This window comes from Neovison vison, chromosome 8 (genome assembly GCF_020171115.1).
Source record: "Neovison vison isolate M4711 chromosome 8, ASM_NN_V1, whole genome shotgun sequence".
In the NCBI taxonomy this organism is placed as follows: Eukaryota; Metazoa; Chordata; class Mammalia; order Carnivora; family Mustelidae; genus Neogale; species Neogale vison.
Genome location: NC_058098.1, coordinates 56,624,246 through 56,651,805, shown reverse-complemented (window position 1 = coordinate 56,651,805; position 27,560 = coordinate 56,624,246).

The window sequence follows — 27,560 nt, the reverse complement described above, 5'->3', positions numbered from 1 at the left end:
TTGGGCTCCTAATCCTGGTAGGGAGGGCACAGGATGCCTCATGCCATGCCTCTCACTTGCTTAAACCCCACTGGAATCAAGTTAGACTATGTCTGAAGTTAGGGGCCTTTCCCTTGGTCTTGGCCAGGAGCAGCATCAGTGGCCCAGAAATGTTGGGAAGCAAGGGATATGTTTTTCTAGGAAGTGAACTTACTTTCAGAAAAGGATTTGAAATGGGGGAAATTGAACAGCCTCCTAACTCTGTGTCCTGAGACCCCCATACCCCATAGGAACCACAGCTCCATGGAGAAGAGAGGAAACAACTAACTAAAGCAGCCTCCCTACCCCTTCCCATCTCTTTCTTTCCCATTTATGTGTTTGATTTTTGTCACAGCACCCATTACAATCTTGCCTTTATTTGTGTGTTTGTGTCCTAGATAGTGTCTGTCTCTTTCTATTCCCTCCTCTGTTACTCCATGAAAGTGGGACCTTGTCTTGTTCATTGCCACACCTCTGGGGCCCAGGAGAGTGTATGGCTCCCAGTAAATGTATACACTTATTATTTGTTGATATGATGGAATGGTTAGGATATGAAGAGGAGGCCAGGACCAGAGCGACCATCAAGGTAGGAGTAAAAGGAACATTTGGCACTATCTTTTTCATCACCCTTCAAAGATACGTGGCTAGGTGGGTGAAGTTCAAGTTTGTCATCCTGACATGCAAAGCCCCAATCCATCCTCCTAAGCTCATATCCTGCCAGCCTACTGCCACCCCGACCCGTCCCTGTAAGCCTCCAATGCTTCAGGTTCTTCAAACTGCCAAGTGTCCTCACATTCCAAAATTCCTTCCCACATGTTCTTTTACATATATGCCCACCTGGAATGCCTTTTGTTGATGCACTTAGGAACTGTGATACCTACTTTTACAGTGACTGACGATTAAGGGTTGTAGGAGAGAACAAGCTCCTGGCTCATGCTTTGCCCAAAACAGAGTCCTCACTAAATATTGGGTAGTGTCTGGTGAATGCATCAGCATAGACAGCCCCTCTTCAGGGATGCATCAGGCCACAGCTGGAAGCCTGTTAGGGGGTCTGTGTCCCCAAGCTGATCCCCAGGGCAGAAGCATCTGTATCTCATTTGCACTTAACATGACACTTGGTGTAACAGTATGTGCTAAATACATGTCCGATGAATAACTGGAACTGAGGGCCTGTGAGGCAATGGGTTGTTCACCTTTCCAGAGCCAGAGCGTGTACACTCAGTGCTTTTGCTGGCTAGGAAGGTCAGTATCTGTGCCCTGCTGGGCTGGGAAACCCAGGGTGGGGTGGTGGGCCTTCCTCCTGCAGCCTAATCAGCCATCTAGTCCACCCAGCCGTGAAATCAGAATCCACATCCCAAGCACCATAGCCATATCCAATTTTCCATCAATAAAATATTCAGCTGCTCTGCAGCCACGATCTGCTCTGTGTCTGGAAGAGAGGAGTTCCTGCCTCTCAGTGCCTGGTTCCTACTCTTCCCAGGCACACACTGTCCCTCAATCCCTGGATCAGGCCTTTGTTATTCTACTTCTGTGTGTTTACTGATGCTCTCTGCCCCCCATCACCCCAAAATCAGGAAATGCTCTTCCTCCTCCTCCTAATCCAACTCCAATCCTACTCCAACTTATCCAACTCCAAGGCCTACCACCTCTATGAGGTCTTATTTGGAAGTGATCTTTCCCTGCCATGGACCCCAGATACGCTTCTCAACAGCAAACCCACATTTCACAATTCCAGACAGGTGGAATTAGTTCTTGAGTTCATATGGGATAAAGACCTTGACTCACAATGAATGTTTACTGCTACTATGGATTCCCCTACATAGACTGGGGTTGGGTCTGGGGTACTTAGTGGAAAGCAGGGATGAGAATTTCCAGTGAAAATCCATGGGAGCTTTCAGGGACATCTACCTGGCCTGGGTCCATAAAGCTTCTACTTCAACCAAGCAGTTATCCCTACTCCAGACCCTACAGACCAAATACTCTGCAGGGCAGGGCTGGCGAATATTTAGAGTCAAAGACAGAATGATCTCTGGCCACAATATGTTGCTTCTGGGTGTACGGTGACTACTGTTTATATGGCGAGCTTGGGATGTTGTGAGATTGCCAATACAGAAGTGAACTGAAGGCAGTGTACTAGCAGATTCTTGGAAGAAAGAGCATTGTCGTGTGTGAATGTGTATGTGTATGTCTGTGCATAATTTGTTTAGCTCTAAATGCATAGCACTTTCATTTTTTGAGCATTCTTTATGTGCTAAGCATTATGTTAAGCATTTTATTTTCAATGCCCTATTTACGCCTCATGAAGACTCCCGGAAGAAGATATTATTATTCCCCTTTTACAGTTGAGCAAACAGAGGTTTAAGAGAAAGGTCAAGTAATTTACCATAAGGGCAGACCTCAGATTTGAAGGGCAGGGTTATTATTAAAGGGAAGACCTCAGATTTGATGTCAGGGTTCCTCAACACTATGAGATTTTGCATTCCTGTAAAATGGGAATAAAAATATATCCCTTTGCAGTGTCTGAGGAGGAAACAAGATAAGCTCTAAGAAAGAATCTGTTAAACTGTAAAGTATTATTTTCCAAATGAGAAGACTCAGTTCTTGCCCTCTAGCACTTTATAATCTGACTGAGTTGATGAAGAAGACCAGCACAGTGCTTGGGTAAATCTAACCAAGTGTCAAAATACATAGTGTACACCTTAACTAAGTGATTCAATTTAGCATCATCACGAATGGGACAAATGCACAGGGCACGCCTCCTGACAGCATGGATGCCATGAGAAGGACACAGCATCACCTTCATAATATATTCTTGCCACCAGACAGCCTGAATCCAATCAGACAAACCCAGATTGTGGGACATTCTATGAGACAATTTGCTGGACTCTTCAAAAAATGCCAGTCATAAACAACAAAGGCAGGGAGACTGAACTAGATTAAAGGAAAATAGAGACATGACAATTAAATATACTTTGTGAACCTTGATATTATATCCTGGTTTTTTTTTAAGGCATAAAGGATATTTTGGGAGAATCAGAGAAATTTAAATGTTTTATAAGTTAGCTAATGTTACTGCATCAATGTTAAGTTTCTTTTTTTTAAATTTCTTTTTTAAAAAGATTTATTTGAGGGAGAACATGCACCAGTGGGGGGAGGGGCAGAGAGAAAGGGAGAGAGAAAATCCTCATGCGGACTCCCCACTGAGCATGGAGCCCAACACAGGGCTTGATCCCATGACCCTGAGATGATGACCTGAGCTGAAATCAAGAGCTGGGATGCTTAACCAACAGAGCCACCCCGGCAGCCCTCAATGTTAATTTTTTTTTAAAAAGATTTTATTTATTTGACAGAGAGAGACACAGCGAGAGAGGAAACACAAGCAAGGGAATGGGAGAGGGAGAATCGGGCTTTCCGCCGAGCAGGAAGTCCGATATGGGGCTTGATCCCAGGACCCTGGGATCATGACCTGAGCCAAAGATAGCCAGTTAACCCACTGAGCCACCCAGGTGCCCCTCAATGTTAAATTTCTTAGGTGTGATAATGATATTGTGGTTATAGGGGAAATTATAAGAGGAATGTTCTGGTTCTTAAGTATTTCGGGAGAAATGTAATATCTGTGACTTTCAATGCTTTTGTAAAAATAAAGTATATATATTATAAATATGAATTTATAGTATATAAATACTCTCTTTAGATAAAGAGAAAAAAAAACAAGTGACAAAATATTAATACTTGGTAAGTCTAGATGAAAGATTTATAGATTTGGGACATTGAGTGAAGTCAAAGAAAGGGAGCAACGCTTGGGACATGGGCTGGGGTGATCAGGAAGACCCCAGAGAGTAGATGGGACTTAAATTCAGTCTTGAGGCTCAGTTGGCATCACACAGATTGAGGGCAGAAACATTCCAGGGATGGGTGGCTCAGTCAGTTAAGTGGCTACCTTTAGCCCAGGTCGTTATCTTGGGGTCCAGGGATTGAGCCCCACATTGGTCTTCCAGCTCAGTGGAGAGTCTGCTTCTCCCTCTCTCTCTGTACTCTCTCTCCTTCTCTCTCAAGTAAATAAATAAAATCTTTTAAAAAAAGAAGATTTATAGGTTTTCTTGTATGATCCTTTTAACTTCTCTCTACATTTGAAAATTATCCAGTAAAAGCTGAGTGAGACTTGAGCAAACAAGTTTAACAGAGAGGGCAAGTAACTTGCCGTTAAGCACATTTATTAAATGGCAGATCCAGGGTTCACTAGATGTCACACTGCTAAGGAGAGAGAGCTATTTAAAGGAACCTAGAGCTAAACACTTTTTATTTATTTCATTATTTAAAACATTTTTTTTTTCTTTTAGAGAGAAAGAGTATGCATGTGTGAGCAAGGGAGGGGGGCAGAGGGAGAGGGAGAAAATCCTAAGTGGACTCACCACTGCGCATGGAACCTGATGTGGGGCTTGACTCCATAACCCTGAGACCATGATCTGAGCCAGAATCAAGAGTCAGATGCCCAGCCGACTGAACCATCCGGGCACCCCTGAACACTTTTATAATATACAAACTTCTCCAGCAAACGTATTTCTTCACTATCTCCAATTTTAATCACTGGGGTAGCTCAAGAGGGGGCCCCACATAGTCCCAGGGTCTGGGGCAGCTTCTCTGCTCCTGTGTAGGATTTGCTCTTGCAGTGAGTTGCTCATTAGAGCTGCTTTTCCTCTGGCTATCATGTAGTCAAAATAGTTCCCTGTCCCAGCCTCCAGGTTCCTAGGAGACAAGGCTCAATGTCCTTGCAGCAGCTGGGAACCCTCTTTGGCGCCATGGTTTCCGTGATGCAAACAAAGCTCAGCTTTACTCACAGAAGGAACAAAGCTGGTGAGAAAAGAACCTTCAGCAAATGTGCCTGTGAGCCACCATCCGGGTCACCTGAGGTGCTTATTTAAAATGTTTCAAATGTTTTAGGCTGGGGCCTAGAAACCTTCATTTTAACCAATACCCCAGGTAATGGTGTGCTGCAGCACACCAAAGTTTGAGAATCAACAACCTAACTTAAAAGCCTCTTCTCCCAGCATTCAAGGCATTCAAGCCTCTATAGCCAGCATTCAAGGTCTTATAAAGCTTGGCTTCTCTTACTCCCCAGCACCTTCCACTCTAACCAGGCTAAAGTGTCCCTAAACTTCCCTCCAGCCTGGGCCTTTGCTGTGCCACCCATCCCTGGAATGTTTCTGCCCTCAATCTGAGTGATGCCAACTGAGCCTCAAGACTGAATTTAAGTCCCATCTACTCTCTGGGGTCTTTCTGATCACCCCAGCCCATGTCCCAAGCGTTGCTCCCTTTCTTTGACTTCACTCAATGTTAACCAGGTGGCACTCTATGATATAACTACCTTTTATGGTTTTTTGCTGACTTTGGTTGAGCTCGTATCATTCTCCTGGCCACCTGTGAAATACTTGAGAGCAGGGTTCACATCTTTTTCTCTTGTATCCTCCTTAGTACCAAGGATAAAGTTAAAGTCCTGGGTAGGTCCTTTGAACCAGGTTGCTAATAACCGAATTGAGGGAGAAATGGGAGAAGAGTAACGTGAAAGAGAGTGTGGAGGGGAGAGAGAAGAGGGAGAGGATTGACGATGGTCATGGAAGCCTTTGTGCAGGGCACAGGACCTTTCGGTTGAGTCTGAGATTCCAGGCTCTGCGGATGGGTGTTGTTAGGATGACCATCCTTCCCCTCCCCCATAAGTATTTGCATTTGGGGCTGGGCTGCTTTGGGGTCTCTGCCTCCTCATGACAATTTGCATCCACAAATTTACATAGAAGTGAAGGAGTTTCCTGAGAGGGGAGAGAGGGCCCTGACACCTTGCCATATTCCTCATTTGTTGTTCAAAGTCACGTATGGTGAGCCTGGGGCTGGAGGTTTGGATAGTGGAGTCAGGTTATATGGTATTATGGTTGTTCCTGAAGCAGTGTTTAGAATTCTCCTTGAGGCTCCCAGTGAACCCTCATATGGCTCTTTGGTGGCCTGCCCTGGATTCCTCCAATGACATCTGCCCTGCTATGCTGGAAGCAGTTGAGACCAGAAAGCAGTGCTGTGAGGGAGGAAGACATAATGGATATTTTGTCATAAATGTAAATGACACCTCCCTCGTAGGCGCAGGAAGGTGAAGCCTGCACATTCATGCTGTTCCCAGATCTCCTTACACTGCCCCCTCTGCCTGGAATGCCCTCTTTCCAGGCCATTGCTTGACAAACTCCTCAGGGGGAAATTAGACTCCCAAGGTGGAAATAGACTTTGCTTGGAGGCCTCTGTGAACAGCTCTATCTCCCAAGTAAAATGGGACCATGACTACTTCCCAAGGTGGCAAAGAGAAAAGAAGATCATATTCAGGACAAACAAAGGCCTTGAAATTGCCTCTTTACTTCCATCTTCCCACATTTCACCAATAGGCTGGCAACCCTGAGTACCCCCCACCTCGGAGCACCTTGATTAGTGGGACCCCCAGAGGGTGTTAAGAGGTTGTATACTGCACAGGAGGACAGCTCAGAGCTCTCTGGGATGCTTCTCAGCATGAGTTGCATGCCCCTACCCAGACAAAGGATGTACTCAATCATAATGGCCATGGGATAAAAAACAAGACAGCAGATGCAAGAAGAGCCACAAAGATAGCAGTCCTTGGAGGAGCAAGGAAAGGCAGTGACCCTGTGAAATGTAAGCACAGTTTGGATGGAAAGAGCCAGGAACCACAGAGTGGGCTCCTAATGGAGGAAATACAGAAAGAGAAAAATCAGTGGTCTGGGAAGCTTCTCCTCACTCACATCCTTCAAATGGCTGCAGGGGGACCGTGGTGGTGGGGGGGGGGGCGGGTACTAGCTGGAGCTGGGAATATATTAGCTGCCTGATCATGTTACGGAGAGAGCTGAGGAGTCCCAGCGCCCAGAGGCCTCTCAGGAGATGGTAGATAATTACAGTTGGGTCTCCGGTTTGATACAGCTCTGCCTCAGGGTGAGGAATGGACTATATGACCCCTTTAAGGTCCCCTTATCTGTACCAGAGCAGGTTACTGGAAAACAAAGACAGTTTAGGAGCCTGTCACATAATTATTTGTGTTACATGCTTCCTTCGGTTTTTGAGAAATCTCCTGATGAAAGTCCTGAGTGCTCAAAAGCAGGATTTCACTACCCTCACTCCAACTCCCTGCCATGTCTTTTATTTAAAGTAGTAATTAAAACTCCAATCTCCTGAAATGCTTAAGACAGAGGCTTTGCAGTCAACGAGGACATGATCTTATGCTTTCATGGGAACCGTCCGCATTTCTCTTTGGTTTTAAGGGAGGGTGGGGTACATTGGAATATTAATGCAGAGCATTTACATGAGGCTCTTAATCTGAAAAGGATGTGAGAATTAATGCTTGAGTTTATTCGGAGCCTGAATCATCAAAGATAGATTTTTACCCTCTTTTCCTTAATCACTCTCACCCTAATTAATTCTTCTGTGGGTAAGTCTTGTTACATTAGATAGTCTGCTGATTATTTCCACAATCAAGAGACTGCATATTCATGCATTTTTAATAAGGAACGACTGCATCCTTTTTCATAAGTGATCTTGCTGGTTGGCAGTTGCAGCCGCTAAAATAATTATAGAGCAGATTACTTACTTTTAAAGCATTGTTTGCTGTCATATTCATCCTAGGTGACAATTTGGAAGAGCTCAGAGGCTGTTGTAATTGGGGAGAGGAGCAGGATATTTAATGTGGCAATTTTCAATGTCAAGGGCTGTTTATGCATAGGTCAATGCCTTTAAAAAAAAATAATAAACACAGGGTAATTTGGTCTTGCTGGCTGATGAAGCCGTGTGCTATAGACTCAAAGGTCATTCTGTGCTTAGCTTAAAACCTTTAAAACCTTAACTTGTAGAAGGAACTACTTCTAAATGGTGCCTTCTGCCTTCACTATGACTGGTCCAAATATGGTAATTCATGTCTGATTATTATTTATATGATAGGGTGCTCTCGTACCAGACCCCTGCACCGCTGCAACCCAGAGGGCTTGAAGAAGGGGATGCAGTAATTCCAAAGCCTCAGCTGTTTTCTGTTTAGTAAAGGAAGAGGGAAAATCTACCTATAGGAAGACTGTTTTTGTTTTGGGAAAAACACTGGGGTTTTGGTTATGCAGAGGAAAACTCAAGAGCTGATTCTAGAATGGACAAATTGAGACAAGAGGAAATAAATGGCTGTGTATACTAATATAGAGGGCTGTCTTTCCAGTGGGCAGACAGAGCTACCACTCACTGCAGAATTATTCTAGTGTTCACTTGATGGAGGAGAAGCTTTCCTCTTCTCTCTTATGGAAAACACAGAGTTGGGGCCTGGATTCCAGGTAGGGGAGTCTGGCCAAGGGTCCTCCTGTCTATGGGAATTAGGTTAGCTCTGCAGTCAGAGCAGACCGAAGGCTGTGAAAGAAGGCAAGCAAGGCACCCAGGCCATGGGGCAGGTGCCTCTAGGAAAGTCTATAGGCTGCTTCCAACTTAACTGATTGTATTCTGCAATTATAACTCTATTGCCAACCTAAGCTTTTAGAAATTTTATTAACCTTATAGCCTTAGGAAAATGAGAAGCTTATAGCCACACTTGCGACATAGTGGAGCAAAGAAGTGTGATCTTCCCTTAGACCCCTGACCTACAGCCTGTTGAAGGAAGCACAGTGGTCCTGGAGCCCATGTGAGGCACCACAGATTGGTCCTGGGGAAGGAAGAGACTCATGAGGATCCAAGTGAAGAGAGAGACTCAAGTTGAGGTCTTGCTCAGGTAGACAGGTACAGAAGGGGGAGTGAAACAAATCTCCTTCACCATATAATAGAGAGAGAGAGAGAGACCTTCAGAAGGAGAAACTATAATGTGCAAATTACATGGGCCTGGCTTATTGGCTAGCAGCCATCTGGGTTGCCCTTAATATTGGCCAGAGTCTCAGAGGTTGTCCTGCCCTCTCTATACTCCACACCAGCTGTTCAGGGAAACAGCCAAACTGTAGCAGCCTCCAGCTCATTTCCCAGGAACGTCACCACCAGCTGCTCTGCAGAGCCCTGAGCCAGTAACTAGAGGCAGCACTGAACCTTAGGTCATTGTTCCCAACCCTGCTGCAGGTGAGGAAACTGAACAGCTCTGGGGCATCATATTTCATCAGAGCGAAATGAAGAAAAGAGATGTCCTTAGACTAGGCATGGAGGAGATTGGAAGGACAAGAACTGAACACGTATTAGGCGACACGGTAAATAAATGGCAAGCTGACTGGGTGTCCTGGGCCAGCCCTCCAACCTCCATTTCAATGAGTGGGAACTTAGGTTCAGAAAAGTAATGTGACCCATTCAAGGTCACTCTATTGATTAGAAGGGTTCAGGACTTGGGTCTCAAGCCTCCAACTCCTAACTTAATGCCCCTTTTGGACAGCCAATCCTCAGGTGAATTTCTTTTTTAGCTAGAGACAGGGGGACTAGCTCTCACCCCTCCATGGTATGCATGTCTAAAACATACTTAATTTTCTTCTAAAACATACTTAATCTAAGACCTGTTTTCAGCTTCATCTGTAGTATGTATCCCTGAGGCAAGAGAAATGGTATCCACTGGAAAGTCAGTTGCTGGGGATATTGGGTTCAAGGAGCTAAGGAAGTAAATAACTTGATGAGTGAACTTAGAAAGGCCAAGATGTTAAACTCCAAGCCAACCAGGATTTAATTTATTTGTTACTGAGGTCAATGCCATTTTTACTGCACACTAATAAAAGTCTGAGCGCTGTTGCCAAGATTCAAGAGAAATTTTAGTTGTCATTTTTCTCTCTACTAGTAAGAAAATGGAGACCGTCAAATCTAGGAAGCCTGGAAGAAAGGGAATAAAGGAGAAATACAGAACATTTCTCCCTCCCACCCGTGTGTACTGTCTGTTTCTGGGACAGATGGAGTCATGTCATCTTGCTCATCAATGTCATGGCTGCTCTAGGAACAAAGGTCCCTTCCTGGGGTGAACTTCCTTCCTTAGAGAGGAAATAAGAAGTTACAGCCACACTTGGAACTTAGTGGAGCAAAGGGGTATGATCTTCCCTTAGACCCCCTACCCTGGAGCCTGTGTGAGGCACCACAGATTGGCCCCTATGAAGGATAGGAACCACCTCCAGCTCCACACATGCTCAGTTCGCTTTAGTAAGTCATTAAAAAAACTTTTCTCTGAAATTTCTTCTCTAGTTCTCACTGTACTTGCCTGGGATTACACAGATTGTGCGCCCTGAGACCATCCTTCATAGGCCACTCCTGTGCTCTACTGATGTCCCTTAAAGAATGGCAAAGCTCACAGGCTGGTAAAGAAAAATCAAAATAATATGAATAACAGCAATTAAAACTGACCACCTATTGAACAGCTACTACTTTTGGGCTAGGAGCTTCACACAGCTTTGTTACCTCACAGATTCTTCATCTCCACCCTGGAGCCCTGCAAGGTAGCTTTTATTATCCTCATTTTGCAGATGAGGAAGCAGATATAGAGAGGTTGGAAAGTTTGAATTCCTGGCCCAGGAAGGATTAACAGTAGCCAGCGACATGACATTAACCAATTAGGGGGAAGAACATGTGGATGGCAGGGGCACTGGGGCAGATTCTCCGGCATGACCTCTGGGAAGCAGCCTCGATTCACAAACATGCTGGACTGGCAGCCTTCTGTGGGGTCACTCCTCAGATCACTTCCTCCCCTGCTCTGGCTCCTTAAGCAGCCTCCTGACTGTAGCTCACTTCCCTGTACTGTGTGCTTGCAGGGAAAAGGTGTGCAGGTCTGCACAGACAGGGATCCCAGCCTGCTGGGCAGTTGTTACTCAGGACTGTGCCTACTTGCTATTCTCTTGTCTTGGAATGCCTTTCCTGCCCTCTCCCCTTTGCTCTGTGGAGATGGCTTTACCTTGGCTCGGTGGTCCCCACTTCCTCCTATTACCTACACCTAACCCTAAGTTTCTTTCATCGTGATTATCATTCTCATCATTATTTACATAGCTTTTTTTTTTAATGCACAGATTTTATTTAGAGTAACTTCAGGTTCCTAGAAAAATGGAACAGATGGTACAGAGTTCCCTCATAAGCACTCCCCATCCCCCAACCTCTCCCATGCATTACCACCAACCAAGGACCACAGTTTATGTGAGTCATTACTTTTTGTTGTACATTTTATGGGTTTGGACAAATTTATAATGACATGTATCCATCATTATGGTATCATGCAGCATTTCACTGCCCTCTAAATCCTCTGTGCTTTGTCTATTCAAGCCTCTCTCCCCACTAAACCCTGGAAACCACTGATCTTTTAACTGTCTTCATAGTTTTGCCTTCCCCACAATGTCATGTAGACTTACACAGTATGGAGACTTTTCAGATTGGCTTCTTTTACTTAGTAATAAATATTTAACTTTTCTCCATGTTTTCCATGGCTTAACAGCTAATTTCTTTTTACCACTGAAGAATATTCTACTGTATGGATGTAGCACAGTTTATTTCTATCCATTTACCTGCTGAAGGACATCTTGGTTGCGTCCAGGTTTGGGTAGTTATGAATAAGGCTGCTATAAACACCTGTGTACAGGTTTTTATGTGAACATAAGTTTTCCAGCTCCCTTGAGTAAATATCAAAGAGCACAATTGCTGGGTTGTATGGTTAAGAATATGTTTAGTTTTGTGAGAAACTGCCAAATTATCTTCCAAAGTGGCTGTACCATTTTGCGTTCCCACCAGCAATGAAAGGGAATCCCTGTTGTTCCACATCCTTGCCAACATTTAGTGTTGTCGTGTTTTGGATTCTGGCCATTCTAAAAGGTATACAGTATAATCTCATCATTGTTTTAATTTGCAATTCCCTAATGACACATTGTGTTGGGCATTTTCTCATACGCTTCTTTGCCAACTGTATTTTCTGCGGTGAGGTACAGATCTTATGCCCAATTTTTGAGCTGTTTGTTTTCTTGTTGGGTTTCAAGAGTTCTTTGTATATTTTGCTCTAACATTCCTTTTCAGACAGATCTTTTATAAATATTTTCTTTAGTCTGTGGCTTGACTTTTGATTCTCTTGGAAGATATTTACTTTTTATCTCCCCAATGAAAATGCATATTCTATGAGATTGGAGACTGTGTTTTATTTATAGCTGCCTGGCACATGGTAGGCATTCATTAAATATTAAGAAGAAAGAGAGAGAGACAGAGAGAACTAGTATATCAGTGTTTTATTATTTTGGTTAATGTTAGTCTGTTCTTAAAAGACAAATCCACCCCTCAGCCTGTTGACAACATTAAGTTTGGAAGCCCAATAAGGGGCAGCCCCAGACTTTGGAAAATTTGTCAAGGTATGCTATGGCCTTGGGCATGCTCTTGGAAGCCAGCTGGCATCACGCCCTCTCTTGCTATGTATCTATTTTCTAACCGATTGAATTTCCTATTAAGTGATGGTGAGTATTCGAAACTGAGACTTCCTCCCAAGTATTCTGCCTACAAAGGGGCGTGAAGTCATGTCCAGCTTTGGCAGTCCTGTGTTAGAGTACCCAAGGCACTGCCCTGAGGAGACCACTAGTCCCTGGCACTGTTCTGTGGACCATTTGCATGCAATATACTTGGCACCAGCCACTGAGCTCTCCCAGTTTCTGCCTTTTCCCTCCACCAACCCCTGAATTCCTCTAGCTAGGAGAGTTGATCTGGGTCTGGAATTTGTTACTGTATAACCCTCCCAGAAGTAGGTGTCAATTATTACTGTTAATCCCCCATGGACCCTTGTTTTCTTTGCAGCTGGGAGAGAGGGTAGCTAGATGAAAAAAGATGAGTGTGGTGGTAATATTCTTGAAAATGGCTCATTTCTTGAGCAGCTACCGTGTGCCAGGGCCTATGCTAAGCATGTTACACATATGATTTTACCTAATCCTCAAAAAAACTCTATAACACAGGCACAGTATTACTGTTATCCCTGTATTTCAGATGACCAAACTGAGTTAGGGAGACTAAGTACATTTACCAGAGTCAAAACGCAAATGAATGGCAGAGCCAAAATTCAAACACAGGACTCCATGCCATGCTTTTGACGACCACAATAGCCCTCCTTTTTCTTGCCCCCCCCCCACAAAAAATTATGTATCTCTTTCTTACAACTTTTTCTTACAAAATTGGTCCTTAATATCTGTGATTCGGGCTGCCCTGCCTGCACCCACTTCCTGGCTATCTTTCTAGGGGCTGGTCCTCCCAACCTTCCTCCTCCTCCAAAGAAAACGTGCAGCTTCAAGGCGAAGGTGCCCCAGCCTCACACTCCAGTCCTCCAGTCCTCCAGTCCTCCTATACTCTTATTAGCAGTATCTTCCCATAAGCCATTCAAGGAGACTTTGTGGGTTCCAAAATAGAGTCATTTAAATGGTTTATTGCTTCATAAACAGTGTTCTGCAAGGACGCTGCAGGCCCATGTTGATTGAAACAGTCAGTTCCTGTATTTTCAGGTTTGGATTTACCTTTCCCGGCTGTGGGTACTTCCTTATTCCGGGCAGGCTGACCTTTGGAGGAGCTTGGGGAGAAGGGGAAGTGGAGAAGGTTGATGTGCTGGGCTGGCAGAATGCCCTTCTTGCTTTCCCAGGCCTGCGTGATGAGGAGCCAGAAAAATATTCTTCCTCTCTCTTTCAGTCTGAGCAAGCAGGGTGTAATCCAAGGGGAAGAAAGTCTCAGGGACGCGGGAGAAGGGACGGGGAGACCAATAGAATCTGCGAGTCTCCATCCTGACAGCCCTAGGGTGGAGCCTCACCTGGATAACAGCAGTGGGAAACTGTACGCATTCTCTTGTCTGATGCTCACAATTTCTGGTATGCTGCCCTGTGATGAGGAATGGAGTTTTGACTACCCTGGGCTTTTATACAGCTAACAAGTGGCTGTATCAGGCCTGTCCTGGTAGGGAGTAGGATCTGCTGACTATGCTTCCAAGGAAGGGTTGCATTTAGAGAGGTGAGGGCAGGATTCAGAGACAAGCAAAAGCTGGTGAGGCATCCAGAGATGAGCAACAGCGGGAAGCTCTGACTGCCCACAAGCCTGAAAGATCAAGGATTGAAAAGAGTGAGACCAAAGATGGGAGGGAACTGAACCAAGTGGGGGCGGACCGAGAGTCACAGAGGGACACAGCCACTGCCAGGACCAGGCTTCAAAGCAAGAGGCAATAAAGGAGAAATACCCTGACCTTTCTTCTTTCCAGCTTTCCTATCTTTCCCATGTCTCCCATTTGCTGAACCCATCTAAAACCCAGGTGATACAGTCTTGAGGTCAGTCACGTGGGCACACAGCAGGATAGAAAGAGAGGGAACATGCTGGTGGGCTGGCAGGGCACAAATGAAGCATTACCAGCATAGTATTGGAGCTGGATTTTGAGTCATGGGTTCTTAAGAGCTCTTATGCCTCGCAGCGTTCTAGCTGAGATGACCTTCCACCACGCAGCACCTTTGACTCTGCCACAGCCCCCTTAGAGACTAAGGCTCTGACTTGGCTCACCTATTTGTTAATTTGAATGATCATTTTCTTACTTCTTTCCTCCTCCCTGTTCCTGGAGGAACCTTTCCCAGGGAATGAATTTGCCTGGACCCAGGCTTCTGGCCAACTAGATCCCACCACAGCTCTGACAGCTGGTTCTGTCTTCTTTTCTTTTCCTCCCCGTCCTCCCTCCCTTCCTTTCTTTCTTTTACCTATTTTTTTTTTTTTTTTTTTTAAGGAGGAGAGGGTTGTGCTTACTTGGCCCAGCAATGGATCCTGGAGAAATCTCTTTCAATTTCTTTCTTTTTTTTAAGACTTTATTTATTTATTTGACAGAGAGATAGTGAGAGAGGGAACACAAGCAGGGGGAGTGGGAAAGGGAGAAGCAGGCTTCTTGCTGAGCATGGAGCCCCATGAGGGGTTGATCATAGGACCCTGGAATCATGACCTGAGCCGAAGACAGACGCTTAAGCGATTGACTCACCCAGGCACCCCTCTCCTTCAATTTCTGACCAGCCATCTCTCGTCCCCAACCTCTACCCCTACCAGTTAGTTCAGTGTTTCTACCTTTTCTACCTAAGTTTTCTGCATTATTCTCTACAGATTCTTCTGTCCTTAGCAGCCTTTGGTGGCATTATCGTTGCCCTGTCACCATTTTTCTAGGCAGGGACTGAGTGACTGCTCTGACCGCCCAGACCAGAAAGAAGCTCACACTGTACTGATTCTCTCGGTGGCGCCCAGATCTAGTGTGAGCTTGATTAAGCCATGAGAGGTGACTGCATGGAAAGTATTGGAAGGTTGAAAGGTGGCCCCTGTCATATATTAGGGAACCACCTTCTGAAAGAGAAGGATAAGGAAGAGTTTATCTTGCAATGTGTCTAAGACTCACCAGCAAGGTATTGACTAGACACTTGGGAACTTGTGGAAGGGTCCCTATGTAGTCTGTCAAACTGTATTTTCTCTTTCATCCAGGTTCATCCACTTACCTCTCCCTTGCAGCTTTGAGACTGGCTAAACCTGGAGTATGGACTCAGGCTGGTCAGAAGTTTGCCTCACCATACCATTCCTTTGGGTAGTGGGACTTCTGGGTATTCCATTCAGACCTGAATTCCTGACTTCTCACCTATGCCCCTCTAGCCATAGAGGATCTCTGCTGTCTGCCTTGTATTTCAATCATCACCTTTACAAATGATGATGATTGTTGATGATAGCCAACATTTCACATTATTTAGCTACTGTTCCTAGTACTTTACAAATTTCAGACAATTTTGTCTTCACAACATTATTATTATCCTCATTGCACAGATGAAGAAACCAAGGCTTGGAGAGATTATTACATGATTTGGCCAAAGTCACACAGCTAGTAAGTCACACATAGAGCCCAAGTCCAAACTCTGGTGAAGTCTTCAGAGCTCACATTGTAGCCATGAGCCTGTATTGCTTATTGATGGGGGGAGGGGGGGTCCCTTTTTACTTCTCCTTTTTTTAAAAAAAAAAGGCTTCGTTGAATTATAACTGATATACAATTAACTGTAAATATTTAAGAATACAATTTGAGGCATTCTGACGTATGTATATGTTCATAAAACTGTTGCTGAAATCAAGATAATGAGTAAGTCTGTCACTCCCCAAAGCTTTCTTGTTCATCCCTCTCTCCCCCCATTGCCACCTGTTCCTAGGCAACCAATTATCTGCTTTCTGTCCTTATAGATTGATTTGCATTTTCTAGAATTTTATACATGGAAGCAGATAGCAAGTAGTCTTTATTTATTTATTTTTTTTGCCTGACTTCATTCAGCATAATTATTTTGAGGTTCATCCATGTTGCTGTATGTAATAATAGTTTATTCCTTTTTAGTGCTGAGCAGTATTTCATTGTACAGATGCACTAAAATGTGTTTATCCATTTAGCTCTTGATGGACTTCTGACTTATGTCTAGGTTGGGGCTATTATAAATAAACCTACCACGAACACTCAAGTGCAAGTCTTTTTGTGGACATAGGCTTACATTTGCTTAGGGTAAATACCTAGGTGTGGAATGACTGGATTACGTAGTTAGGTGTATGTGTAATATTACAAAAAAATGATAAACCACTTCCAAAATAGTTGTGCCATTTTACATCCCTGCAAGCAGTATATGAGGAGTTCTAGTTGCTTCCTTTCCTTGCCAATATTTGGTATAATTAGTTTTCTTAATTTTAGTCATTCTAGTAGGTATATAATAGTTTTTCTTTTTTCTTTTTATTTGAGAGAGAGAGCGAGCGAGCATAGTAGTTGGAGGAGGGGCAGAGGGAGAGGAAGAAGCAGACTTGCTCTGAGTGCAGAGCCCAACTTGGGGCTCCATCCCACGACCCCAAGATCATGACCTGAGCTGAAATTGAGAGTCAGATGCCTAACTGACCGAGCCACCCTGGCACCCCAAGTTGTACGAGTTCTTTATACAATCTAGAACATGTCTTTTGTCACATAAGATTTTGCAACTTTTCATGTCTCACCTTTTCATTTTTATAACTATGTCATTTATTTATTTATTTATTTATTTATTTATTTATTTATTTGTCAGACAGAGAGAGAGCAAGAAAGCACAAGCAGGGAGAGCGGCAGGCAGAGGGAGAAGCTCAGCAGGAAGCCCTATGTGAGACTCCATTCCAGGACCTTGGGATCATGACCTAAGCAGAAGGCAGACACTTAACTGAGCCATCCAGCTGTCCCTATTTATTTATTTTTAAGATTTTGTCAGAGAGAAAGATCTCTCTTGTGTGAGCACACAAGCAGGGGGAGGAGCAGAGGGAAAAGCAGGCTCCCTGCTGAGCAAGGAGCCCCCAAAGGCAGACACTTAACCAACTGAGCCTCCCAGGCATACCTATAATAGTGTCTTTTAAAGTACAAGTTTTAAATTTTGAATTTTCTTTATAGTTTGCAGGGTTTTTTCCTTAGCAATTGCCTGAAGGGAAGGTATTCTCTCTTTCTTTCTCACTATTGTAAAATATAGATAACATAAAAGTTACCATTTTGACTACTTTTTTTATTTTGACTATTTCTAAGTGTACAGTACAGTCACATTAAGTATAACCACATGTTATAGTTCATACTTTTTGAATTCTTTTAAGGTGTTTTTGGCAAACTCAAGGTCACTTTTTCTCCTTATTTTCTCTTAAATTTTTATAGTTTTAGCCTTTGCAGACCAATTTCAAGTCAAATCTGATGTATGGAATGGTCAAGGTTCATTTTTGCATATGGTTAAAATTTTGTTTCTGCATCAGTTATTGAAAAAAAATATCATCCTTTCCCATTAAGTTACATGGACACTTCCGTAAAAAAATCAAGTGATTGTTTTTTGACAATTCTCCTGGTTTGTTTTCAACTCAACTCTTGACAGGTTGCCTTCAGATTTTCACATATTGTCTTTCTGGATAGGCTCCCCCACTGGCCACTCTGTTCCAACCTGGATCTTGACCATCCCTCCTTGCTGGTTGACAGATTTCTAGTGGCATTTTCCAGGTCTAACCTAATCCTTTCCCTATCCCCTAATCTGTTGCATTCAGCCTTGCTCTTGCTCTCCTTATCTGGGCTCTATGCCTGGGACCTAGGACCTGCTGCTGCCCATAGTCCTCATAGTGTCAGAGTCCCAGAGGGCAAGAGCTACAGATGGGTCCTGTTCTAACACATACGATTTCCCAGCCAGTTACTAAGGAAACCCTCACTTGGGAGACCAGAGATGCAGCCTTCACATCAATGACATAGCCATGACATAGCCTGAACTTCTCGAGACCTCACTGGTCATTGGTATCAGCCCAGTTGTGAATCCTACTTAGATCAGAAGAAATGAGATTTGAAGAAAAAATACTGATGGATAAAACTGAAAAAGGGAAATACAGAACCTTGCACATCAGTGTTCTTCCACAAGGAAAGAAAATCATTTAAAAGACAGCACTACGGAGTCCATGGACCCTAATGACTTAGAGGCAGAAGGGCCATAATGGGTGATCCCTGACTCATCAGTCATAATACCTGATTAACAAAACCTGGGAGAGGACTTGGAATGATTTCCTTACATTGGGTGGACTTTTCTACCAATTTGGATGAGAGGAGAATGGCTCAAATTTTCTGGGAGATATCACTCTGTACCCATCAGGGTGGACCCAGGGAATGTGGATCTCAGCAGGGACTACGCAGCTTGCCTCCCAGACTGGTTCATGTTAGGGCCTCAAAGCAGCCTGTGTGAGGGGAGTATCTTTTGGAAGGATTTTATTTTTAATTCAACTGAGAGGGGTTATTGCACAGGACATCCAAATCAAAGGTGAAGCTTTATTATGTAGCAAAAACATTTTCCACAAGGAATAAAGAATCCCTGTAGTCAGCACATGCTCAGGGGAGCACCTGAGAGAAGCCATTCCTAGCACAAATATCCCTCCACTCCCGAGAGGCTGAAAGGGCAGGCACCATGAATGCACATGTTGTCCTACACAGGCACCAGGCCCTGCGCTGTTTTTGCAGCCACTAGCCAACCCTTAGGCTATGCCTCTGTGAGCCAATAACTCTAGTCTGGGAGGTGGTCAGACATGGGAGCAGAGTTTTATTTTAAGGTTGTTCTACCCAGTTCACTCAGGTATGACTAAATTTAGGACCATTAACACTGGTCTTAACTAAAGACCCTACAACTCTTAGCAGGAAGTCACACAGAAATGCACACAGGCTGCCTCCCTAGTGGGCTGTGTCAAATGAACAGAATGCATGGGTGTAATGGTTGGGGAAATATAGGGACGGAATAAGGCATGGATTAGCATCATCACCCTCATTAGCCCCTTGGCCATGGGCTTTATCCTAGAGGAAAGTAGGCTGAGATTCATCCCTCTCCCAGGCCTGCTTGAACAGGAGCAAACAGAAAAGGCTTATGCTGATACTCGACTCTGACATTACAGGACTTTAGGGACTTACATGTTTTCTCAGGCTGTTGCCTCCCCAACATAAGGCGCTATGCATACCATGTGGGAGACATGACTTCTGCTGCTGTGGACAATGATGACAGTGAGGAAACAGAGAAGTTTCTTTTTTTTTTTTTTTAAGATTTTATTTATTTATTTGACAGATAGAGATCACAAGTAGGCTGAGAGGCAGGCAGAGAGAGAGAGGAGGAAGCAGGTTCCCCGCGGAGCAGAGAGCCCGATGTGGGGCTCGATCCCAGGACCCTGGGATCATGACCAGAGCCAAAGGCAGAGGTTTAACCCACTGAGCCACCCCGGTGCCCCAACAGAGAAGTTTCTTATGGCAAATGTCTAAATGCAGTCTAAAAGGAAGACTTTTAGAACATAGTTCCCCATATGCCCAAGTTTCTGGCCAGACTCCCAGGTAGGCAGGTTAGGCTGAGGATTTTATGGTTTGAAACCCAAATGGTGTTATGGAAAGAGCACATCTTTAGAGTTAGATACATCTGGATTTAAATCCTGACCTTTGCAGCTATCATTTGAGTGAGTCTCAGAAGTCACTTGGCTTTGTTTATTCATCTATAAAATAGAATAATATCTATCTCATTGTATTATTATGAGAGTTTTTTTTTTTAAAAAAAAAGATCTTATTTATTTATTTGACAGATCACAAGTAGACAGAGAGGCAGGCAGAGAGAGGAGGAAGCAGGCTCCCTGCTGAGTGGAGAGCCCGACTCGGGGCTCGATCCCAGGACCCTCGGATCATGACCTTAGCCAAAAGAGAGGCTTTAACCCACTGAGCCACCCACATGCCCCAAGGTTTATTATTATTTTTTAAATAAACCTGCTTTTAATCAATTATTTATTATATGTCAGCTACTGTGTTAAACACTTTATATGTATTAAACCATTTAGTCTGAACTCATTATTTAAACGGTATGTTTGTAAACTATTTTGTTTATAAAATTCTATGTTTGTAAACAACATAAACTACAAAGTAGATGCTCAGAAATGTGGCTGAAAACAGAATCATCTTGGAAAAGAGCAAACACTGGCATCGAAATGAATCCCAAAGTATAAATGACTGATGATAGAACCCATCCAGAGAGGAAAGGGGAAGGATATGCAGAAGGGTAAAGGGGGCAGGAGTGGGTAAATAAGATAAACTTTGTTGGCCCTGCCTAAATCGCCCACCGCAGTAGAGTTGGGAGATTCAAAATGATGTTTCAGGGGCCAATAGGGGACTTTCTGTACATTTGTTTTCACCTATGGTTGAGTGGGGATGAAAGGGGGTGTCACAGAGAGCCCAGGAGAGTTCTTTGTCATTGAATTTTAAGGAGCACCTGGGATAAGGGAAATGGAAGTTCCTGAATCCAAGTGAACCACTGTAGGGGCTGCTAGAGCAATGAGCAAAACTTATCTCTGAGAGGTCTCTGACCACTTCAACCCAGACTCAAAACATTCTACCCTGGGTGACTCCAGGGTTGGGGGTGGGGGGATACTGAAACTGACAAAATTATCCAGTAGTGGTGTCTTTTTATTTTTTTTTAATATTTTATTTATTTGATAGAGAGAGATCACAAGTAGAGAGAGAGAGGAAGGAGCAGGCTCTCTGCTTAGCAGAGTGCCCGATGCGGGACTCAATCCAGGACCCTGAGATCATGACCTGAGCTGAAGGCAGAGGCTTAAACCACTGAGCCACCCAGGCAGCCCCAGTAGTGGTGTCTTGAAGACCTTCTGGTGGGTGTGCACCTGGGAGGGCTGTCCCTCAGGTGCTTGCCACAGGCCACAAACGTTGAGCTTCTCATAAAGGTATTCTGGTTGTCTGTTCTCATAACTTATAAAGCTTCTTCCAGGAAGCAAACATCTTTGAGGGCAATTACAGAAAGCTTGCAGAATTCTCCAATGTAAGGCAAAGGGAATTGTGTATTGAAGCAAAGTGAAACCCTTCTGAGAAAGAGTTCTGGGAAATTTGTGTAATGCATCTCCAAAGATCTTACACTTAAAACAAACAAACAAACAACTTCTTCCTGCCAGCCTGCACCCCTAAGAATCCAAGCCCCACAAAGGTCATAACATTTGAGCTTTTATCGCTTTAGGAAGACTTATTCATATATTTATGCATTTTTTTTGGTTTGTTTCTTTTTTATTTCAAAATTACTACTTTTTATATATATTTCAATAGACTTTGAGTTTCACTTCAGAAGTGAATATAAAGAGTCATTCTATATCACCTATTAAACGGTCAAAATCCAGAACACTGGCAACAGCGAGTGCTGGCAAGGACATGGAGCAACAGGAACCCTCATTCATTGCTGGTGGGAATATAAAATGGTGTAGCCACTTTGGAAGACTGTTTGGCAGTTTCTTAAAAGACTAAACATCCTTTCACCATATAATTCAGCAATCATACTTCTTGATATTTATCCAAAGGAGTTGAAAATGTATGTCCACAAAAACTTGTAAATGCATGTTTACAGCAATTTTATTCCTAGTTGCCAAAACCTGGAAGCAACCAAGATTTCCTTTGGTAGATGAATGGATAAGTAAATTATGGTGCCTCCAGACAATGGTACATGATTCAGCACTTAAATTCAGCATTAAACCACAGAAAGATGTGGAGGAAACTTAGATATGTATCACTAAGTGAATGAAGCCAGTCTGTAAAAGCTATATTCTGCCTGAGTCCAACTATATGACATTTGGGAAAAGATAAAACTATGGTGACAAACAAGTAATGTAAAAAAAAAAAAAAAAAAAGTAAGTAAAAAAAATCAGTGGTTTCCAGGGATTAGAGAGAGGGAGGAATGAATAGGTAGAGCACAGAGGAGGTTTGTGGCAGTGAAATCACTTTGTAGCATACCCTAATGGGGCTACATTTCTTTATACATTTGTCCAAACCCATAAAATGTACACCACCAGGGATGGACCCTACTGTAAATAAGGACTTTGGGTGATTATAATATGCTAATGTAGGTTCATCAATTATAACTAATGTACCTCTCTGCTGGGGGAGGTTGATAATGGGAGAGGCTATGCAGGTGTGGGGGTACAGAATCTATAGAAAAATCTCCGTGTTTTCCTCTCAGTTTTGCTGTGAACCTGAAACTGCTCTAAAATATGAAGTCTCTCAAAAAAAGTGATTCTGGGGGCACCTGGGTGGCTCAGTGGGTTAAGCCTCTGCCTTCTGCTTAGGTCATGATCTCAGGGTCCTGGGACTGAGCCCCTGCATCGGGCTCTCTGTTCAGCAGGGAGCCTGCTTCCCCCTCTATCTCTGCCTGCTGCTCTGCCTACTTGTGATCTCTCTCTCTCTCTCTGTCAAATAAATAAATAATATCTTTTTTTTAAAAAAGTGATTCTGGTCTTCATGGCTATAACAACAAAAATAAGAACAACAAAATAGCACAAAACAGACCACTTCACTTTTAAAACCGTTTCCCGAAGTTCTACAAAGATCTACAGAAGATCGCAGGATGGGGATGGCTGTCATGAGAAAGGAGGAAAAAGCACCAGGTTGCCCAGTTCACACCTGATGCCTCCTTCCCTTCCTTCCTTTCTGCCTCCTCCCTCATTCATCAAATCCTTGGTAAGCACCTATTTTTACCATGCACTCAGCCTGATGCTGGGGATACAGCAGCGAATAAACAGAAATTCCTGCCTTCATGGAGCTTAATTTCTAGTAAGGGAGACAGCATGGGCAGAGGGCCTAGGCAGGAATGTGCTCTGGGTGTTGCAGCAACCCTGAGGATGCCTCTGTGGCTGGGGTACACAGGTCAGTGGGAGGGTTGAAAAGTGATGGGGCCAGACCATGTGGACCTGGAAGATTACTGTCAGGGCTTGGCTTTACTCTGAGTGAGCTGGGGGAGCCACTGGGAGTATGGAAGCAGAGGAGTGACTGGGCCCATCCCACATTATAACAGAGTGCCTCTGGCTCCTGTGTGGAGAAGAGACTTCAGGGGCATCAGTGGGAGCAGTGCATACAGTGAGGATGCTGCTGTAGGAGTCTGGGCCCAAAACAGTGCTGTCTGGACCAGGATGGTGGCAGTATTACAAGTATTATTCCAGGGGCGCCTGGGTGGCTCAGTGGGTTAAAGCCTCTGCCTTCAGCTCACGTCATGATCCCGGGGTCCTGGGATCTAGCCCCACATCAGGCTCTCTGCTTAGCAGGGAGCCTGCTTCTTCCTCTCTCTCTGCCTGCTTCTCTGCCTGCCTGTGATCTCTGTCTGTCAAATAAATAAATAAAATCTTAAAAAAAAAAAAAGTATTATTCCAGTTCGGGACTTCTTTTTTGTTTTGTTTCCCTTTAAGATTTATTTATTTATTTTAAAGAGAGAGAGAAACAGAGACAGAGACAGAGTGGGGGGAGGGGCAGAGCGAGAGAATCTTCTAAGAGACTCCCCACTGAATATGGAGCCCAACGTAGTGCTTGATCCCACGATCCATGAAACCATGACCTGAGCCAAAACCAAAGTTGGACACTCAACTGACTGAGCCACCCAGGTGCCCCAGTTTAGACATGTTTTGAAATGCTGGTAAGATCTGCTGACAGACAAAATGTGTGGTGCTACCAGGTCCTAACTTCGTTCAACTGTGTTTTCATTTAATGGCGAGTACTAGACCTCTAGGTTTTGGGGCAGAAGCACCAAACCCCATGTACACAAAGTTACAAATGGGTATTTTTCTGGTAGGATGTGCAGATCAGAAGGAACAGCTATAGAACTGGGTTTTGAAAGTATAGGGACTTGGATAGCAGTATAAGAAGCTATCCTTCACATAAGGCCCTCTTCATGGGTAAAGAGTTCCAGCAGCTTCAACCGAGGACTCAAATTTTAGTGACAAAGCAATGAGTAGGCCTACCTTGGGCCACACAGTCATCAGTGGACAGAGTCACTCAGATGGACAGCTGGGGTAGATACTTCACTAGAGTCAAGTTGGGTTCTGAGATCAAAGGAACAGGGGAAAATGGGTGTTTAACAGGGAAAAATCTGAGTGGAATCAAGTACCTGATTCCAGCACATAGAGTTTATGAGGTGAAAGGAATGGAAGCTCAGGTTTTGACTGACCAGTGGGCAGTGAAGGATCAGTTGGCTTCAGAGTGCTGGCCTGGTCTGGGCTCTGCTGCTCCCTCACTGTGCTATTGAGGCCTGTGATTACCTGCCCTGGGCACACTCACGTGGACTACAGCAAAGGCTGTAAACCTTGTCTTTACCAAAATCCACCTAGATAATTTCTTCAAAGCCCTTCCCCTCAAAACCCACATTAATTCATAGCCTTATTGTGTAGAAATGTACAATGTGCTTTAGGTTTCTTGAAATTTTGAGACCAGCTGGGGAAGGGAAATGCAGACGAGGTATCAGAGGGGGGCTGGAAGCAGGGAGTGACTGAGGCATGCAAAGTATGAAAAAGAACATAAATTACAGGGCACATAGGGAAGGCAATAGCATTTCACAGGTAGGATTAAGAGAATCTTAACATTCTCTCCTACTGTTCACTTTCTGCCTTTACAAAGTCCAAAGAATCTGCATCCTCTGAAAGGTTTGATCCACCCAGTATTTTTTAATCTTCCAGATTCAGTACCCTTGCTACACTGTCACCTTGAATTCCCCATTGGGGGTGCTGCACAGGCAGGAAATGGCCCTGGATTTCTCCCCCATCCACACTGAGCACTCCAGTCTCGGAGCGCTCCCCTCCTCCCCAGCACTTATGCCCACTTACATCTCATACCGTCCTATTTAGCACTTGATTACATATTGCCTTGAATTGTTCTCCAGCCCACTCTGATCAGAGCCTCCCACCTCCCAGCCCGCCCCCTCCTACCTCCCAGTATGCTGGATTTTCAACCTCTTCTAGTCTCTCCCTTGCCATTTTCTGTTATTGTATCAAATCACCTTTCTTCATCTCTCTCCCCATTCAGCCCAAGCTTCCTGAAGCATCTCATCACTCTCCCATTTGCCCAGTCCTGCTGCTGCTCCTGTCTAACTGTACCCTAGCCTTATCAGGGCAGCTCTTCCTTCTCTGACATCTGGGCTCCTGGGCTCCTGAGCTCTGCTGGAGAAAATCACAGCCCACGCAGATTGGCGCTACTACAAAGTCATCATCTGCAGCCTCAGCAGGCTGCTGAGCTGCCTGGAAATCCTTCTTAGCATCACCATCAGCAAACTCGGCCTTTACTCAGAGTAGCTTTTCTAAGGATCTCCCACCCCTCCAGCTTTGCTGAGAAAACAGAGGCCGTCAGGTAGGAATTCCCTTATTTTCACGTATCCACACCTCTGCCCCAGCAGGAGAAATATGTTTCCCTCCTTCATGGTCCTTGCCTCCCCCTGGGAGGGGGCTGTGGTCTCCTTATCTGGGCAAAGAAGCCCTTCTGAGTGTTCTGCAGCCTTGCCACCACTTTGGCCTCCCCAGACTCCCCCCTCTCCTCTGCCTTCTGTCCCTATCTCATCCTGTTTCTCCTGAGCACACAAACATGTTGCCTCTCCACCATGTTGAGATTCTTCTCCTCCCCAGCCAAAGGCCACAGAAAAGTAAGCTTGTTCAGGCCATAGCCCAACATGACTGCAAATGTGTGCAAAGGACATGGGTGACCTTCTCATTGTCAAGTCCACAGCCACTTTTGCAGCCCATCTTACTTGACCTTGCTGAAGCTATGACACTACTGACCTTTTATTCTTCTTGTTTCTCTCCCTTCTCTGTTCTCCATCTCTGCCCCCACCTCCCATTTCAATCTTGTTAGACTCTTCTTTCTCCCTGCTGGTACTCTCCTGTGGATGATCCTTCAGGCACTGGTCATGGGCTCTAGGATGAAATTCAGGTTCTTCTAGACAGCAGAGAAGGGCCTTCACCATTTGCTCCCGCCTCTTCTCCCTTTCCCTATCATATGATTTATCCCCTCCTCCATGCGCCACATTCTCTCCATCTCTGTACCTTTAGTATATTTCTTCCCTTCTTTCTTTTTGCCTCACCAGCAGAACTCCTGTTTATCTTTTAGGGATCTGGTGTTGCCTCATCCCTATGCCCCTCTTTCATGATCCCACCTCATCTAAATTTCTAGAACACCCTGAGCATTTCTTCACATTATGTGAAATGATCTACATGTGTCTGCTCCACTAATTTGTCAGTCCCTCACAGCTGGGGACTGGACCTCTTAAATCTTTTTTTTTTTTTTTAAGATTTTATTTATTTGACACACAGAGAGAGCACAAGTAGGCAGAGCAGCAGACGGAGGCAGAGGGAGAAGCAGGCTCTCTGCTGAGCAGGGAGTCCGATGCGGAACTCAATCCCTGGACCCTGGGATCATGACTGAGTCGAAGGCAGCCGCTTAACTGACTGAGCCAGCCAGGCACCCCGAAGGGCTGGACCTCTTAGCTCCCATATGCTTGATGCCTGGCACAGCTTGGCATATAATGAATGCTCAACTCATTTACATTTGCCAAATGAGTGAATGAATTAATGTATTAGTTATTATTCTCAACAAGGCTACTACAGGGTAGTGAATGTGATCAGTCTTCTCAGAACAATTGACAAACATAAGATATACACACACACACACACATACCATGTATAGATACAGTTGTGGTAAAACACATACAAGATAAAAAATTAAAGCGCACAACTTAGGGACATTTAGTATCTTCATGCAAGCACATGATGTGCAAACATCACCACCTCCTAATTCCAGACCATTTTTTATTACCCCCCAAAAAGGAGTTCCTGTAACTATTAAGCGGTTATTCTTCATTCCTGCATCCCTGTAGTTCCTGGCAATCACTAATCTGCTTTCTGTCTCTAAGGTTTTGCCTAGCTTGGATATTTCATATAGGTAGAATTGTAAAACGCAGTGTCTTTTGTGCTTGGCTTCTTTCACTTAGTGTAATTTTTTTTAAGGTTCATTCACACTGTAACATGTATCAGTACTTCATTCCTTTTTGTGACTAAATACTATTCCATTGCATGGTTTTACCACAGTTTGTTTATCCACTCATCAGCTGATGGACACGTAGGTTGTTTCCACCTCTTGGCTATGGTTAGTGTTGCTATGAAGATTTATGTATATGTTTTTTGTTTGAACACCTGTTTTCAATTCTTCTGGGTTTATACCCAGGAGAAGAATTGTTGGGTCATATGGTAATTCTACACTT